The sequence below is a fragment of the Pongo pygmaeus genome, chromosome 11 (assembly GCF_028885625.2).
Source record: "Pongo pygmaeus isolate AG05252 chromosome 11, NHGRI_mPonPyg2-v2.0_pri, whole genome shotgun sequence".
NCBI lineage: Eukaryota > Metazoa > Chordata > Mammalia > Primates > Hominidae > Pongo > Pongo pygmaeus.
This window is the reverse complement of record NC_072384.2, coordinates 61,951,551-61,971,592: the sequence shown is the minus strand read 5'-3', so window position 1 is coordinate 61,971,592 and position 20,042 is coordinate 61,951,551. Positions and strand designations below refer to the sequence as shown.

At 37.4% G+C, this 20,042-nt stretch overlaps 1 protein-coding gene across 4 annotated transcripts in view; it reads left to right on the top strand.

Moving 5' to 3' along the window:
• The window catches only part of KCNH7 (potassium voltage-gated channel subfamily H member 7), a 494,352-nt gene that overhangs the window by 368,293 nt on the left and 106,017 nt on the right, over window positions 1-20,042 (top strand). The window lies entirely within an intron of this gene.

Genomic DNA, 20,042 nt, shown 5'->3' with positions numbered 1-20,042 from the left:
TAACCTGAGTTAAATTCATCCAGTCACACACTTTCACAGTGCCTTCCTTTTATCTTCTATCACACATGTCACAATTGAGATGAAATCTTTATTTGTGTACTTATTTGTGTCATACCCATTTTGCCCCACTAGTGACTAAGTTCCATGAGGACAGGGGCTGTGTCTTTTTTGTTTCTCATAGTTTTCCCAGTGTCTGCTCAATAAAAGTTGGGTGGGTGGGCAAATGGATGGATGAATGAATGGATGGATGGATGGATGAATGGATGGATGAATGGATGGATGGATGGATGGATGGATGGATGGATGGATGGATAGATAGATGTTTGGGCAGAAGGCTATATAGAAAATGTAGGCATGCATTTGAAGAGGTAAGGTAGAGTCAGAATTCTACCACATCCCCTCCTAAATCAATTATGGCATTTGGCTTTTAAGAGGGGAATAGTATTTCATCCAGTAATATGAAGTTATTGAAAATAAATAAGTATTAGAACAAAATATTTTTGTAGAATTTATAATATATTTGTTTCTTGTGTGTATCAGTATTATTCCCTGTGAAGACAGAAGTGACAACCTGCTTTTTTTAGGGCCTGACTGCTGGAAAATAAATAAATAAAACTTCCCTCATATAAAGTCCCTCCTTCTCTATTCTATCTCTGAAGCCTGCAGGAAAGACCCTGTTGACTTTTTTTCTCAAGCAGCCTTGCCTAAGAACTGGAAAGAGAGCCCAAAGGAAGAAGGCAGCTGATGAAGCCGCCAGGCAGCTTTGTGCTCCAGAAGCCCTGGGTCTTGGCTTTGACTCTTGTGCTCCCTGCCCCTTGGCAGTTGAGCTCTGAGCACTGGTGATGCATGCATTCAGGGCCTTAGTCTCCTCTGGGGTGAGTCCATGTTAGTAAGTGAAAAGATACCATGGCAGGAAAATCTGCAGAATGTCAGGAATGATCATAAGGCTCTAAGCTTTCAAGATACTGCCTTTAATCGTTACTTGCTGCTAGGCAAGAATTTTATACTTCTCTTTCACTCTTGTTCTTCTTACTGCAGTTAGGAAATTTATCTTTAAAAATCAGTTTAAATAGGTGGCCTGAATGACAACATTTATATGCCTAGCCTAAGCCCTTAGATGCCCTAGTTTCTAATTCCTGAGTTACTAAGACATAAATAAATCTGATGCCCAAGGCTACAACTTCTGCTCCTGACTAATGCATTTTTAATTATTATAAAAAAGCTTGTATTGCAAATCTGAGACTTAATCATGTGCATAACCACTTTTTAACATCTGAGAAGCTGTGTTTCCACTGGAGGTAACAATGGAATCTTAGTTTTTGAAGCTTCAAATTTGCAATTATTCTCTGGAAAGGCCTTCATTCTTCAGTTCATTAGGGAATGACACACGATGTTTTCTGCCATTATTATTTACTAAAGCTAGCATAGGATTGACCTCTGTTTTATCAATTATCTCAAGATTAGTTGTATTTAAAGATGCTTTAAAATATATTTAGTAAAGTATACTAATGAACCCATAATATTAAGGATACAGAGCAAATGACATATAGCTTAGTAAAATGGAAGTAATTTAAAATGAACTAGTAAGAAAATTTCATTAGTTTCAGATTCATAACCTTTATTTTAAATATGTTACATTAAAATATAATATCTGCTGTAAAAATTATCTAGTTTCAGCATCTGTCTTCATAAGAAGTTAAATGATAGTTTCAGGATAATGAGTTTTGCTGAATTACTGAATGTATTAAGATGCTCTCGAAGTATTCTTATCCAATAGTAATGCCAGGCAAATATTAATATTTTGATACAGCCTCTGGTATAATGAATATGTCTTGGAATATTAACACTAGAAGTTTGCTCTATAAAAGTTTGCTCTATATAAAGTTCGGTGTAATTTTCACCAGGAAGTTTAAGGGCATTATTTCAGCAAGTTTCACCAAGAAAGCTGAGGACTCGTAAAATGAATTTCATTAATGGGCGCCAGACTCCTTTAATGAGATGGCAGGCTTTGAGAGGCTTCATGTGAGTTCTAAATGTTCCGGACAAGGCTTGCAATTTGCTTTGCTGAAGGCACAGAGTGCCCCCAACAAAAGGGGCTTCTCCAGTTGCAGTTTTCTGGGTTAATGTATTCCAGGTTGAATTATCTCACCCACTGATTGCTGCCCTGGGAATTTCAGTGTTCATACAAACTAACAAACGTCCACCAGATAAGCACCAGCAATGCCCAGCTGGCTCTTTGTCCCCCATGGGAAATTTTCTCAGTTAGAGCTGGGTAATTGTTTAGCGCAGCTGCTGCAGTTTCAAGGGTGCCAGCTCATCTGAGCCAACTGTATGCACACAGCCCATGACTCATGAGGCTGAGAAAGTACACACTGCTGGTGGGTGGGTGGGGGCCTTCAAGGACTCCATGTTAAATTTGCCCTCTTCTTTGTCAACTATTTGGGGGATAATACATAGTGAAAGGCCGTTATTTAAGGGGTATAAATATCCTATATCGTGAAAATCAGCTATAGGTGGGCATAATAACCTCATCTTTATTAAAAAGCTTTCACTGTACGTATCTGAACAGTCACTTGGCTGTACTGTATGTGTTATAATAACAACTATATTGTAAGATTTGTGGTTTCTTACATACACCCAAATATGGAACTGGCATAATATCCAGAGCAAGGGACAATTTGGGTGGAGACGGGGAAGGCAAGCACTGTTCCCTGGCCTCATGCCACGCTAATAGGGTTCAATATCAGATCTTCCAAAATTATTCTAGAAATACCCAAAATATATTTTGTGAGACAGCCGATTATTATTGTGAGGCAATTTGAATTTATTAGGGCTTTACTGTCAATTAGACACGGTAATGTCCTCCTGGAAAAATTCTTTTAAGTAGTATTCTGTACATAAATGGCATCTTTAAACAGTGTCATTCGCCACATGTATACCACATGTCTCCAGGGGCTTGTAGTATATATAATAATAAAGTAAGAGTTCTTCATAAATTAGTGATCTATTGTTCAGTGACAAATTAACCTAAATCTTAGTGTCTGAAGACAACAAGCCTTTGTTACCCCACAGTTTTTGTGGATTGAGAATTGAAGAGAAGCTTAGCTAGATGTTCTCACTCCAGGTCTTCCACAAGGCTGGAAGAACGTGAGCTCACTCTTCTGAGCTCACTTATGTGAGCCTTCCAGCAAGGCTGATTTCCTCCAGAGCAACCATGGCAGCTGGTTTCCTCCAGAGCAACAGCCTAAGAGAGAGTGTGAGAGTGCACATAGACAGAAGCCACAGCCTTTTTATGACTTAACATAGTAATGACATCTTTTCACCTCTGCTATATTGTGTCCATTTGAAGCAAGTCAGTAAGTCCAGCCTACACTCAAGAGGAAGGGATTACATAAAGACATGAATTAAGATTCATGTCTTTATGTAATTCAAGGCATCAGCCTTTCTCTCTGGAATTATAATAGCTACCTCTAATTAGTTTCAGAACCTCCAATTTTGATCTACTGCAGTGAAACTATTTTTGCTATGGCAAAGTGGTCTTTTAAAAACTGCTAATCTGATCATGTCATTTAACAACTGGTAACTGTCCTCAAGAGAATGTCTAATCTTCTTATTATGACCCTTTATATACAGTGCATAAAGACAGTATTAAATGGTATTTAGAGTCTTAGGCTCTAAAGCCAAGCTGCCTGGCTTCTAATCCTGGTTCTGCCATGTATCACTTTTATGCCCCTGGGAAAGTTTGCTAACCTCATGGGACTTTAATTTCTTCATTGAAACCTGAAATGGTAATAAGAGCTACTTTGTAGGATTATTGTGAAAATTCAATGAGATAATTCTTATGCAGCTCTTGGCACAGTGTCTAGGACATAGAAAGACTTTAAGAAGGGTAGGTTGTTATTTACATACCCTTAGAAGGGTATGACCTCTTCTAAGGAGTCTTTTATTTCTGTATCCACAGAGCCTAGCCCAGTGCCTGGCATATAATAAATATGTCCTTAATGAATGTGGGTAGAATGGTCTAATAAATAAATGATTTGGGAGATTTTTGATGCAGTCTCCTTCATTTCTTGATCCTACTTCTGACACCTACTTACTCATTCCCTCACCTCAGGTCCTGATTGCATAAGGATATTTCCACTGTTGCTTTGAAGAGAAAGCTGCCCAAACAAGTTGTTTAGATCAAAGAATATGTTTCTCCTCATATGCAGTTCTAAAGACACAAATTAAATTAAGGTCAATATTTCTTTCCCTGACTTTCTGTTATTTGAGCTTTTGAAATTTACAACTTTGTAATAATTGCTTCACTCACAAGCCAAACTCCTCAGTCAGGCATTTATTTTTTTTTCTCTTTTTTTATGATTCTAATATTTTTTTATTTTTTATTTTTATTTATTTTTTAATTATATTTTAAGTTCTAGGGTGCATGTGTACAACGTGCAGGTTTGTTACATATGTGTACCTGTGCCATGTTGGTGTGCTGCACCCATTAACTCATCATTTACATTAGGTATATCTCCTAATGCTATCCCTCCCCTCTCCCCCTACCCCACAACAGGCCCCGGTGTGTGATGTTCCCCTTCCTGTGTCCAAGTGTTCTCATTGTTCAATTCCCACCTTTGAGTGAGAACATGCGGTGTTTGGTTTTTTGTCCTTGCGATAGTTTGCTGAGAATGATGGTTTCCAGATTCATCCATGTCCCTACAAAGGACATGAACTCATCCATTTTTATGGTGTTTATATGCCACATTTTCTTAATCCAGTCTATCATTGATGGACATTTGGGTTGGCTCCAAGTCTTTGCTATTGTGAATAGTGCCACAATAAACGTACATGTGCATGTGTCTTTATGGCAGCATGATTTATAATCCTTTGGGTATATACCCAGTAATGGGATGGCTGGGTCAAATGGAATTTCTAGTTCTAGATCCCTGAGGAATCACCACACTGTCTTCCACAATGGTTGAACTAGTTTACAGTCCCACCAACAGTGTATAAGTGTTCCTATTTCTCCACATCATCTCCGGCACCTGTTGTTTCCTGACTTTTTAATGATTGCCATTCTAACTGGTGTGAGATGGTATCTCATTGTGGTTTTGATTTGCATTTCTCTTTTTTTTTTTTTGATTTGCATTTCTCTGATGGCCAGTGATGATGAGCATTTTTTCATGTGTCTGTTGGCTGCATAAATGTCTTCTTTTGAGAAATGTCTGTTCATATCCTTCACCCACTTGCTGATGGGGTTTGTTTGTTTTTTTCTTGTAAATTTGTTTGAGTTCTTTGTAGATTCCGGACATTAGCCCTTTGTCAGATGAGTAGACTGCAAAAATTTTCTCCCATTCTGTAGGTTGCCTGTTCACTCTGATGGTAGTTTCCTTTGCTGTGCAGAAGCTCTTTAGTTTAATTAGATCCCATTTGTCAATTTTGGCTTTTGTTGCCATTGCTTTGGTGTTTTAGACATGAAGTCCTTGCCCATGCCTATGTCCTGAATGGTATTGCCTAGGTTTTCTTCTAGGGTTTTTATGGTTTTAGGTTTAACATTTAAGTCTTTAATCCATCTTGAATTAATTTTTGTATAAGGTGTAAGGAAGGGATCCAGTTTTAGCTTTCTACATATGACTAGCCAGTTTTCCCAGCACCATTTATTAAATAGGGAATCCTTTCCCCATTTCTTGTTTTTGTCAGGTTTGTCAAAGATCAGATGGTTGTAGATGTGTGGTATTATTTCTGAGGGCTCTGTTCTGTTCCATTGGTCTATATCTCTGTTTTGGTACCAGTATCATGCTGTTTTGGTTACTGTAGCCTTGTAGTATAGTTTGAAGTCAGGTAGCGTGATGCCTCCAGCTTTGTTCTTTTGGCTTAGGATTGACTTGGCAATGCGGTCTCTTTTTTAGTTCCATATGAACTTTAAAGTAGTTTTTTCCAATTCTGTGAAGAAAGTCATTGGTGGCTTGATGGGGATGGCATTGAATCTATAAATTACCTTGGGCAGTATGGCCATTTTCATGATATTATTCTTCCTATCCATGGGCATGTAATGTTCTTCCATTTGTCTGTGTCCTCTTTTATTTCATTGAGCAGTGGTTTGTAGTTCTCCTTGAAGACGTCCTTCACATCCCTTGTAAGGTCTTAAAACTCCACAGAATCTGCTCCACACAGACCTCTTCACCCACACCATCTCCGTAGCTCTTTCTCATTGACTGCTCTCAAACACATGTATACACACACACAAGCACAAGCATACATACACACAAATGCACACATATAGAAACATGCAAATATATACACAGGAGACCAAGTGCATTGGATTCACTTTAGATGCTTGTTAAAATTCAGATTCCTGGGCTTCACCTAGTCTCAGAGGGCAAAGAGCAGGAAATCTACCTTTTAATAAGCTTCCTGGGTAGTCCTTATGCATAAAAAAGGCTTGAGGACCACAGCTCTCACCCCACTGAGCTTTGATAGTGGAATGTACTCTTCTAAAAAGCATATTATTTCCAACTGAAAACAAACAAAAACCAAAAGCACATATCCTTTAAAATTCAATCAACTAGTACCCTTGTCGAAGATCCCTAGATGGCCCACAGTAGTCAGTTCCTCCTGCTTCCCTTGTCACATGGTGAATATTATTGGTTTGCATGCAAACTGCTCAGGTCAGCCCAAGAGCATCTTGAGTTCAAGGACATCTCTGGCAGTACTTCCGGTACAGGGTCAAAAGCATAGTTGTTCAATTGGTGTTTACTGAAGTGTTAGCTATGGTACTAAAATATGATTTTGCTCTCAAATGTGTTGGTTTATATGAATTGACAAGACTTTACTTTTTATTATAGCATAAAATTTCATAACAGTATTTAGCTATTACATGCCACCTTAACTTTTCAAATGTACTATTAACAAAGAATGAAGGCAAAGCACAGTTGCTCACACCTATAATCCCAGAACTTTGGGAGGCTAAAGCAGGAGAATTGTCTGAGATCAGACTGTGCAACATAGCAAGATTCCTGCCTCTACAAAATAAAAATTAAAAAATTAGGCAGATGTGGTGGTGTGCACCTGTAGTCCTAGCTACTTGGGAAGCTGAGGAGGGAGGGTCACTTGAGCCTGGAAGTTCGAGGTTACAGTGAACTATGATCATGCCACTGCACTCCAGCCTGGTCAACAGAGCAAGCTCCTCTCTTTAAAAAAAAAGGAAAGAGGCTGGGTGCGGTGGCTCACACCTATAATCCCAGCACTTTGGGAGGCCTAGGCGGGCATATCATGAGGTCAGGAGACTGAGACCATCCTGGGAGGTCAGGAGATTGAGACCATCCTGGCTAACACAATGAAATTCTGTCTCTACTAAAAATACAAAAAATTAGTCAGGCATGGTGGCATGTACCTGTAGTCCCAGCTATTTGGAAGGCTGAGGCAGGAGAATCGCTTGAGCCTGGGAGGCAGAGGTTGCAGTGAGCTGAGATCACACCACTGCACTCCATCCTGGGCAACAGAGTGAGACTCTGTCTGAAAAAAAAAAAAAAGGGGGGGGGGGAAGAATAAATACCTTGCCCAAGATATAGAAATAGTAAAATAAACTTAAATTCTTCTGCCAAGATATTTTGTTGATAACCTTGCATAATTTGAGGTAACAACCTGGAAATTAGATCATATGCAAATTTCATTTGCTTTTTCTTGATAACTTGATATTCTTTAGTATGAAGACATAAGGTCAGATTGTATTGAGATTTTTATTTAGATCTTGGCATCTCAATTATTTTAATGTTTTAAGAATGCTGCAGAACTTTTCTTCTCTGATTGGAACTTTGAGAGTGTCAGATGCCCAGTAATCAGACTCCTCCATGTTAACATAAACAGGTATCAAACACATAAAAGTGGAGCCACAGCTGAGCTCACCAGTGCCAGGATGACTACTCCCAGATGGAGAGGACAAAGAGAAGTAGGCATTAAAAAAATCTGAACACTCTCACAGAGTCAGTTCTGTGGTCCAAATGTTTGTATCTCTTCTTCATTCCTATGATGAACCCTACTTCCCAGTGTGATCTTATTCAGAGATACAGCCTGTGGGAGGTAATTAGATCATGAGGGTAAGAGCCTTCATGAATGAGATTAATGCCTTGCCTCTTCTACCACCTAAGGATACAACAAGAAGGTGCCATCTGTGAATCAGAAATCAGGCCCTCACCAGATACAGAATCTGCTGTTGCCTTGATCTTGGACTTCTCAGATTCCACAACTGTGAGAAATAAATTCCCATGGTTTATAAGCAACCCAGTCTAGGGCATTTTGTTATAGCAGCCCAAAAGGACTAAGCTCCCGGCACATAAATGTAAGATTTCACCAGCTGATTGAGCATTGTCTGAGTCTGTTTCTGTTACTATGAAGGAATGTCTGAGCCTAGTTAATTTGTAAAGTATAAAGGTTTACCTGCTTCACAGTTTACAGGCTGTGCAAGAAGCATGGTGCCAGCACCTGCTTCTAAAGGGTGTTCAGGCTGCTTCCACTCATGGTGGAAGGCAAAAGAGAGCTGGTTTGTGCAGGCAAGAGAGGAGGCAAGACAGAGAGGAGGGAATTGCCAGCCTCTTGAACAACCAGCCCTCAGGGAACTAATAAAGCAATAACTCACTCATTTCTGTGAGGCAGTGCAAGGCCGTTCATGAGGGATCTACCCCATGACCCAAACACCTCCTATTAGGCTTCAGCTCCAATGGTGGGGATCAAATTTCAACATGAAATTTGGAGGATCATATATCCAAACTACAGCAAGCATGGTGAATTACCTTTAGAACTAAGTTGACACATTGATTTCACAATCATAGGTGAAAGAATCACTTCACCTTCTCAGTGACAAGAAAACTTCTGCTGACTGAACTCTTTCCTAAAGACAGGCAATTCACGCAGCTTTCTAAGCCTCAGACAGTGTGAAATCCTTCAGGCTGTATGGTTTTTCTTTTAATATCTTGTGAATTCCCAGAGCAAAGCCTCCCACTGTCATAGGAAAGAACTAAAATCCATCCTGAAGTCAAACAGAATTATTTGGAAATGACATGCTGGTTATAGCAATCCACTCATTCCCTCAAGAACAGATATAAGCAAAGGTTGACTACATTGATGCCTCTCTTCATTTGTAAGTGAGTCTTTCTCTTTTAATCATTTCCTATTCTATTTTACGTTTAATACATTCGAATCACCTCTCCTCATTTCACATCTTATTTATAAAGTTAGTGTCCACTTAAATTGTTCTTAAATTTACTGACAGTTAGATACTTTTGAGTATTTTAGCTGAGTGGCAGTCACTTAATGCCCATTACCTGTCCTCAAATGAAATAAGCAACCAAACAAGTTACCAATGAAGTAACACTACACAAAATGGCAGCCTCAGGTGGCACTTGCTTTACTCAAGATATCATCATTCTGCATCTATGGCAAATGCAACAAATCACAGAAATGTGTTTCTGGTACCTGATATGGTTTGGTTGTGTTCCACCCAGATCTCATCTTGAATTGTTGTTGCCATAATCCCCACATGGTTACCCTCATACTGTTCTCATGATAGTGGGTGAGTGCTCATGAAATCTGATGGTTTTATAAGGGGCTTTTCCCCCTTTGATTGGCACTTCTCCGTCCTGCCGCCATGTGTAGAAGGACGTGTTTGCTTCCCCTTACTCCTTGATTGTAAGTTTTCTGAGGCCTCCCTAGCCGTATAGAACTGTGAGTGAATTAAACCTCTTCTCTTTATAAATTGCCCAGTCTTGGGCAATTCTTTATAGCAGCATGAGAATGAACTAATACAGTACCTTTTAAATTTTCTTTCATAATACAATATTGTCAGGAAAGAGTTCTCTAGCATATTTAATATATAGTGTCTCTCTTGTGCCATTTTTAGACTCTAGCTAGCATAGCATACCAGCATAAATATGTGTATTAAGTTTATATACTTATTTGCAACACAGTTAATCAATCTTATACCCTGACACTGTTTATAGTGGCAAGGAAGTAGATGTGGTCAATTAAACAAAGAGAGATAAGGCAATACACAGATGAGATGTTAAGTCTGATTCCATGCAATACTGGGTAAATTCTGATTATCTTCACAGGTTGAGTTTAGTTCAAAACAACATGCTATAAAATGGAATATTGATGATGGAGTTGAAAAGTAATTAATGGTGGGCAGTCTATCATCTGGGAAAATAGATGCCTCCTTTGGATCCATAGCTGCTTAAAAATTCATAACGAAAAAATAAAAATTGGACAAAGGAGTGCATGACCCCACAACAGGATGCACCTTTACATGATACTTAGTGGATTTTTTGTAAATGTACAATATTGATATACACAGTTAACTATAGTCAGATTCTGCTTATAACCTCAATGAGTACGATGCACACCATTACTCAGCATGACTCACTGAATTGTCCCTATACAAAACAATATCCTTGCAACTGAAATGATTGATGTGAGGCAGCTTTCACTCTAGCACAGTTAAATTAAACACAAAAGACACTCAGGTAGAAATTTTTGTATGCAGAAACCTGCCATTATTAAGTCCTGTACTGCCACAGCAACTGCCTGTCTAATAAGTGTATAGGGCACATGAATACTTTTAAAAATACATTTCCATATTGGAAATCTGAATAAAATTTAAACTATTTTAATAGGAAATTTTCTTTGATCATAGAGCTTACATTTAGTATCACCGATGCAATGATTGCTCTTGACTAGTGGAATAGCTTATGGCATAAATAGTGCAGTAACAATTGGAATCTCAGAGTATATGAAGGCTGAAAGGGATATTAGAGATCGCTTAGCTCAACCCACTTATTTTCTACTTGAGATAATTTGTTTCACAGTTCTTCCATATGCTGGTCTCAGAGCAGTGCCTCCTGGTGACACAGATAATACTGTCACAACAAAATGATAGAGATGAAACAATATAATAAGGTCTTGGTAAAGCTGAATTTGCTTATTTAAAATTATTGCCTTTTATTCCTAGACTTTCCCCTTTCTGATGTTTTATCTCCATATTCTTTTATGAAATGATCATGGTAGAGAAAAATAGTTGCTTTTCCTAACATTCATAATTGGTTAAGTAAAAAGTTGGCAACCCTATAATATGCCTTATTTCTTTTTTAATTTTACAAAACTTTGAAATCCAAGGGTTGGGGAACCACCATTTTAGACGCCAACATAGAACAGAGTCCATTGATGTATCTGTATATGAGAGGGTTAAACACATTTATCAGTAAGGCAAAATTAGTAAGAAGGATTATTTGTGAAATGAGTTATGTTAAAAGACATTGCTTCTGTTTACCACGTAAAATTTGATGAACCATCACAAAGGGAGTAATACCTGCCTTTTGTTATTCATATGTGTCTGACAAGAGAGTAAATGCAGCAGTTTTAACTGTATTTAAACAAAACTGGCATATTTTATCTAACAGTAAGATGTCAAATGCTGTAAGAATAAAGAAATCAAGGAGCCTGGAGCATGGATATAGTTATATTATTACACAATTATTAGGCTAGAGGTTAGAAAGAAAGTGATAGTTGCCATCAGGAGGCATAAACTGTCTTGATTTCTATTTGTTCTTTGTCATTTGCATAATACTTTTTGTTTCAGTTAGGTATTATGAGATTCATGCCTCCGCCTAGGAGACATGGATAGACATAAAAAATCCTTGTAGTTTTTATCTAAAAATGTCAAAGCTAAAAAAATTTCTCATGAGATATATAGTATAATATCAGCCAAAATGGAATTCAGGACCATTTAGAATCAAGAGAAATTACCTCCTAGGAGGTTACCCTGTGAGATGATGCACAAAAATAGGAAGCTAATGAATCTCTGGTACAAAATTATGCTTCTACATCAAGTCTCTTAAATAAGCAAGAATGCCATATTTATTTATTTGCATTTATTTCAGATGATTCATGTACCCATTGGTTTAAAATTACTTATGAGTTTAGCTACTAAAAGACTTTGGTTGATAGTTGGTTAACAAAAGAAGGAAGTTATATCATTAGTACTTCTAGCCAACATTTAGGGATAGCTCTTTCTTGACTATGATAGAGTCAGCTTCAGACTTTAAGATTCATAATGGCTTTCAGTAGAATGCATGATTTGTTTTCTCCCTTAAAGAAACATATCATAATTAAAACCTAATATTTTTCTAATTGTTTCTGTGCAGGTTTATTTGGTAACTTTTTAAAAAGGGGAATGCTTTTTTTTTTTTTTTTACTTTTTTGTTATAGTTGTTTGTTTGTTTTTTTATTATTTGAACATGGAAGAGAGATTCTTAGTAATCAATTTGCCTACAATATTAGGGAGTACTGCATTTCTGAGTCCTAGAAAGATATTTTTCAAAGGACCTTTTAAATTTAAAACAACAGAAATTAATTTTTCAAATAACCAACTTCGTCCTCCTTACATGTTTTTGACCATGTGGGTCACATTTTAGCCATCTAGTGAAAATATATATATATATTGACTATTTACTATATGGGCAGCAATGCATGTGGGGTCGTTTAAGGTACAGAAAATATGGCAAACATGGTTAAGGCCATCAGGGAGTTTAGTAAACAACTCTACAACCTAATTTATAATTCCTCTTTTCATAGAGATGAAACAATAAAGCAGAAGTCTGACTTCTGTTAAAACTTTTTTATTGTGGAAGGAAAAAAAAGGGAAGAAAGGGAGGGAAGGAAGGAGGAAAAGGAGAGAGGGAAAGAGAAAAAAAATAAAGGATTTAACACCTGATTGTGTGGAAGACACCTTGTTTTACTTCTTGTGGTTCTGTGGAATTGGCCTATAGTTATTCTGGCACTTTCTATTCCTTGCGCTTCTGAGTCCCTAATGAAGCTTGTCAGATCTCCAAAAAGAACAAGTCCAGAAGGCAAATGACAGCCTTCCAAGAACCTGTTACTAAAGTGAATGACTTGAGTAGATTCCTGTGGTTAGAGTCAGGTTTTACGGACTCTTAATTGATTTAACCATCAGACCTGGCCCGACCAAGTAAGACTCATCAACTACTAATTTAATGGAGATATCACATTTGCTAAGGCTACTTAGTAACTGAATTTACTCAGTCCCTGATAGGAAAATTTAGCAGGGATGAGAAATTACTATTCCTTTTGTTTAAATTTAATTTTATTTTAAAGTCACAAATAATAATTATGTATATTTATGGGATACAATGTGATGTTTTGAAATATGTAAACATTGTGGAATGACCAAATCAGGCTAATTAACACATCCATCACCTAGTCAAGCTATTAAAAAGCAAAACACAGGCCTGAGAATTTGCAGACCATACACCTTGCAAATATGCAGAAAATCCCTGTCAATTATGAGGAATCATCTAACTGTACTTCAGGCAAGTTGCCATCCTTGACTTTATTGTGACTATTGTGACTTTAAACACATTCCCTACTAGTGCCACCTGTATTGCTTTATACTTTGTTTTCCATTTCCTTATCTTACTCTTTTGACTCTCTCTCTCTCTCGCTCGCTCTCTCTCTCTCTTGCTCTCACTCTCCTGATGATTCTAGATGTGTTTGTGATCATACACATTCAGAGATCCATAGAAATCCGAGCCTTAAGTTAGGGATTTTTAACTTCTTGTAGGTGATAGATGACTGAAAATTCGATAAAGGACATAAACTCATATTCCTAGGGAAATAAACAGCAACGAAACACTCTAAATTACTTTAAATAACTTCTGGAGTTCAAGCCCGCCAGTACATCCCAGGACAATACACCATGGTCGAGTATTATGTGCTTGCTCACATACATACACGCACATTTATTTTTCCTCATTATCCTGGAATTCCCATGGGTAGTGTTTCTGATTTTTTTTTCCTTAACATACATTAATCCTTGACCTGTAAATGGTGCAAACATAGTAAGATCATACTAATTCAGTGCAATTGTTTAAACAATGTGGGTTAAGAAAAATAAAATAATTGTAGACTCTCAGAGATCTCCTATATGAATCTTATTTTGCCACATACATCATTTCTACAGGACCCCTGGAAAGTATACTCAAATTTTAAAACTGACAGAGACTCCATAAATACTGACTTTATTTTAAAGAAATACCATTTCATCACTTGCAGGGAAATAGAGAAAGTCATGCAATCTCTGTCCTCCAACCACCCATTAGATGTTCCATTTTCTTTATGATAGGTATTCCAACCAGACCAACTAAGTGTTCCCTAGTTCCAGGATCGTTGCTTTTATGAGGACATATGCTATCAATTGCTTAAATGGGGTCCTTTCAAAGTGTTCGAGGGCTTTTAAAAAACAGTTGGTTTCCTAAAATACTACTTTGTACGTGGCCCAAAAACCAATAGATATAACTGAGATATACACAAACAATGAAACATTTTTATCTTACTAGCAAACACACATGGCCAACTGGCCTAACCATCTGTCTTTTGCATTATCTATCACTGCATAATTGACTTGCTCCAAGGTCACATCAGAGAGCTGGGTTCATTCAATAATTATAATTAGCATTGAATGTTATTTGTAATTTAATTTTGAGCTATTCTCGTTAAATATCCCTAAAAATGTATTATTATGATAGTAATCATCACTTATTGGGTATTTATGGTAAGATAGGGACTATATGTGGAACTATATACATTTGTTATCTTACATAGTTCACAGTTGCCTATGAATTGGATATTTTTGTCCTCATTTTGCTAGTAAGAAAATTGACACTCAGGGAGATTTAAAAATGGCCAAGGCAGAGCTGGGTTATGTAATAAGGCCCAGAGCCTGTAATATATCCCAGAGCCTGGTTTCTAGAGCCTGGTGTCTTCAATAATATTTGACCTATTCTAAATTTCTAATTTTTGTACATTGTCTTTGTTTTTATTTTGTTGACGTCCATCCGTGGCTATCTAGCATTCCTGTTTTGTCCTTCCTGTGTTCTTCACATTTGTGTCCATCCAAACAAGCTGCATTTAGGCTCTAGAAAAAAAAGGTAGTTCTACATAATTCTCTATTCTCCATTTGCCACAAGTGATGAGGACTTTATTAAAAGCACTTTGAAAACATCCACACATACCTTTTAAAATATTTTCTTTTTCTCCTGGAAATAGTATGTATACTAGGAAAACAGAGGCTTTATCCTCACAAATAAATGAGTTACATACTGGCATGCTGTTGTATAAGGACACAGGCCCTATAGAGCCAAACCACCTTGGAAAGTTCGCTAACCTTTCTTCACATCTGTAAAGTGAAAGAAACAATAGCACTGCATTATTTTCCTAGGGCTTCCATAACAAACTACCATGAACTAGGTGGCTTAAAACAAGATATTTCATCTCTAGCTGTTCTAGAGGATAAAAATTCAATGTTAAGGTGTCAGCAGAGCCATACGGTCTCTCTGAAGGTTCTAGGGGAGAATGTGTTTCATGATGGTCTCTGAGCTTCTGATGTTGTTAGAAATCTTGGTGTTCTTTGGCTTGTGGACATATCACTCCAATTCCTGCCTCCAGCATCACAAAGCATTCTTCCTGTGTTTCTGTCTCTGTATTTCTTCTCTTCTAAAAGAGAAGGCATTGATGAACTAAGCTGGAATTCTAATTTCATCCTCTATATAAAAAAGTCATCATCCTTCTTATTTTTTTTAAAGCAAAGACTAAAGTAAGTGTCATCCATCCTCAATATTTTTTTAAAAGCAAGAACTAAAGTAAGCTGACATAGGGCACCATACGGCAGCTCAGCATCTTCCTAGACATCAGTGATGGCTGCAGCAGAGTGAGTTTGGTCTTCTTCTCTCGAAGGAAGGAGGTGTTGGAGAAAGCATGTCATTCCCCACAGAAGCATCCCTCCCATTTCCCTTTGGTTTGGTGGCAATGATTCTAGGGGCACTCGCCTAGGCAAAAGGAGCCTGGCTGAGCAAAGTGAGCCTTAGCATATCTGTTTCTTTGCTTTTTTTTTTTTTTTTTTTTTGAGATGGAGTCTCACTCTGTCACCTAGGCTGGGGTGCTGTGGCACCATCTCAGCTCACTGCAACCTCCACCTCCCAGGTTCAAGTGATTCTCCTTCCCCAGCCTTCCAAGTAGCTGGGACTACAGGCATGCGCCATCACACCCAGCTAATTTTTGTATTTTTAGTAGAGACGGGGTTTCACCATGTTGACCAGGATGGTCTCAATCTCTTGACCTCGCGATCTGCCCACCTCAGCCTCCCAAAGTGGTGGGATTACAGGAGTGAGCCACCGCGCCCGGCCTCTTTGCATTTCTTTACCGCTATTCACCCCACCCTTCCTTGCAAAGGCCACCAAATCAATGGGTGAGCTGGTTCACATGATTTTGCAGAATATGGATGTGGGTTTATTTGTATTTTATGCATTAATAATGCTATTCATTGTTAACATCAGTTCTCAATTTGGTGACCCAGCTTTCCTACATTTGGAGGTTCCACTATCCCATTACACGTAAAGACCTAAGGCCTTGGAAGCTTCTGACTTCATGAGGTAGAAGGAAGAAGGCAGAGCAAGAAAAGATCCACCTACTTGTCATAAACTTTGGCCAAGATGTGCTACTAATCAGACCCATGGCCATACCTGATTGCAAATGGGGTTGGGAACTGTAGTTCTCGACAAGGCAGACACATTCTAGCAATAACTCTACTTTGGAATGGAGAACAACAAATTTTGGTGCACAACAGCTGTCTCTATCATAATCTTTTCTCTTGTGAATTTCCTATACTTTTATTTGCATAGCCTCTTTCTCTTTAAGCTACAAACATGTTCAAGAATTTGAGATGCTTACTATATACATTACATGTATATACCAGGTACTGTGCTAAGCCCTAGGAATACTGGTTATGCCTTTTTTATGCTTCCCACATTTTAGTTATTTCTTCATGTATACTATCTCTTTTTGTACTCTTTTGGAAAATTAATCCACTTTCCAGATCTTCAGCCATTGCTTCTGCAAGATAAAATCTCTAGCTCCAACAACATGAGAGCTCTATTCCAGACCTCCTTTATATTATTATTATTATTATTTATTATTATTATTATTATTATTATTATTATTATTATTATTATTTTGAGATAGAATCTCACTTGTTGCCCAGACTGGAATGCAGTGGTGCAATCTTGGCTCACTGCAGCCTCAAACTCCTTGGGCTCAAGCAGTCCTCCCAGCTCAGACTCCCAAGTACCTGAGACCACAGGCATATGCCATCACGCCCAACTAATTGTTTTGTATTTTTTGTGGAAACAAGGTCTCACTATGTTGCCCCGGCTCAGACCTAACTGCCTGCCGAACACATCCTCCTGTTGGCATCTATGCCTCTACCTCACATCGTCCCAGTCAAACATCTAATTCCCTCTCCCATTTCTCACCTGGTTCCTCTGTCATCTGTGCTTTTGAGAAACATTTGTAAAACTCTTACTCATGAGCTAGTATGCTAAGTGTTTCTTCTCTTGAATTTTACATTTTTTCTAAATGAAAGCAACTTTAAGACAAAGATAAAGAAAATGGAGGGAAGAATCCATATGTAGTTTTCAAGAGACAGGTAAGAGGGGAGGGGAGGCAAGGAAACAAGCATTAGACTAGAGACCATCTGGTATCAGCTACACGTTGGGGCCACAAGTCCCTCAAATGCATATGGCGTAGGAGCTGCGAGACAAAACCAAGAGGCATTATGTTGCTGGTGGGTGGCTTGGAGTTGAGTTTATGGCTCTGGAAGAAACTGTATTTTTTAATATGCATATATTTGAAGTAATTTGTAAATATTATAAGTGTTTAAGATATTCAACCTATTTCTCTTACATTCTGAGACACGTACATATTTTATGAAGCAGATATTTTTCATATTAGCATATATAGCTAATATACAAAACAAAACAGTAAACAACACTTAGCTGAACCTGAATCTAAATGACTCCAATTATACTATCATCCCTACTCCACCCAACACACACACACACACACACACACACACACACGCACGCACACAGCCAAATATCTATTTTAATCTAAGCCTTGCAAAATCATTTAAATACAGAACGCTGCAGTGATTCTACTACCTAATTTTAATATTTTATTCAATTAAAAAATGACTTCCTATGTGACATCTTTGATTTATTGTGTGATGCTTTTCCATCTTATAATTTGAATAGGTAATCATCAATGAGATTGCTGGTTTCAGTGATAATTACTCAGGTTTGGCTGTTTTTCACAAATCCTGTGCTGAAAAGCCTGGGGAGTTTAGGTCCTTCCCGATGCTATATAATCTATCTGATTCATTTTGTTACTGAGTGCTCTTTGTGATAGATAAAAATACAGCTAGCCTATTAGTTAAGTGCAAGTCCCGAGTAAAGGATAAATAACAGATGAGCAGCTTCAACCAACACCTCAGCATGGCGTTTAACAGCTTCCAAAAGTACTATATAATCTTTTGGAAAGCTTAATCGTTCCCTATTGCACTTTTTGAAAGTGAAGAGTAGTTATTAATCCTGGTGTTCACACAAAATTTTCACAGTAGATCTTCATTGAATAAATAGTGCTGTTTCATATAAAAGTTTTGGTTTTATATAACACTTAACTGTTAGAGGTTAAACAAATAGCAGTGTACTAGCATGAAGAAAAATTGTATTTGGTAAAGAAAACTACATTTTAGGCTGTATTAAACTGTATGCTTAATTAGTGGTTTGAGAAAAGAGAAAATGTAAATCTTTCTGGAGGCCATGGAGTTTCCCTTTTTTTATTCCTTATTTTCTTCTCTCTCTCTTAAAAGAAAATCCTTGTAATAGTTCAATTAATCATGTTTTATCTTCCTGAAGTATGTTATTTCTCAAATGTGTGGGAGAAGTTGGCTTTCTTAAGGAAATGTAAGACTGTGTAGCAGCTTTTTTCCTTTTTAGTCATTGGCTTCTTAGAATCCTATTCATGTTGTTAAAACATTTACTTTGTTAATGCTTCATTTTCAGAAAGGATGGCTCCAAAGCACTGCCTTGATTCGTTTTAACTTATTTGTGACTTTCAAAGAGATAGGAGTTGACCTTACAAAAATACATTTGCGTTTAGGTCATTAAAATTGAAATTGACCAATTCGAACAATTTAAAGGGAAGCAGGAATAATAATTCTGTAATTCTAAACTCAGTTTTCTGCAAGAAGAAAAAAAAGAGACAATTAACTAAATAACCTACTGTCTTATTAAAAAAGGAAAGAGAGAGGGAGTATGGAGGAATATTTAACAAGCAAATGGAAGCAAAAAAAGCAGGGGTTTGCAATCCTAGTCTCTGATAAAACAGACTTTAAACCAACAAAGATCAGAAAAGACAAAGAAGGGCATTACATAACGGTAAAGGGATCAATGCAACAAGAAGACCTAACTATCCTAAATATATATGCACCCAATAAAAGAGCACCCAGATTCATAAAACAAGTTCTTAGAGACCTACAAAGAGACTTAGACTCCCTCGTGATAGTAGTGGGAGACTTTAACACCCCACTCTCAATATTAGACAGATCGAGACACAAAATTAACAAGGATATTCAGGACTTGAACTCAGCTCTGGATCAAGTGGACGTAATAGATGTCTACAGAACTCTCCACCCCAAATCAGTAGAATATACATTCTTCTCAGCGCCACATGACACTTATTCTAAAATCAACCACATAATTGCAAGTAAAACACTCCTCAGCAAATGCAAAAGAATGGAAATTATATAAAGAATGTATAAATTATAATTTGTATAATGTATAAATTATAATTTCCATTATGTATTATGGAAATTATAACATTATAAAATATAACCAAAGTCCAATCAAATTAGAACTCAGGATTAAGAAATTACTCAAAACCGCACAACTACATGGAAATTGAACAACCTGCTCCTGAATGACTTCTGCGTAGAGAAAGAAATTAAGGCAGAAATCAAGAAGTTCTTTGAAACCAATGAGAACAAAGAGACAACGTACCAGAATCTCTGGGACACAGCTAAAACAGTGTTAAGAGGGAAATTTATAGCACTAAATGCCCACATCAGAAAGCTGGGAAGATCTCAAATCAACACC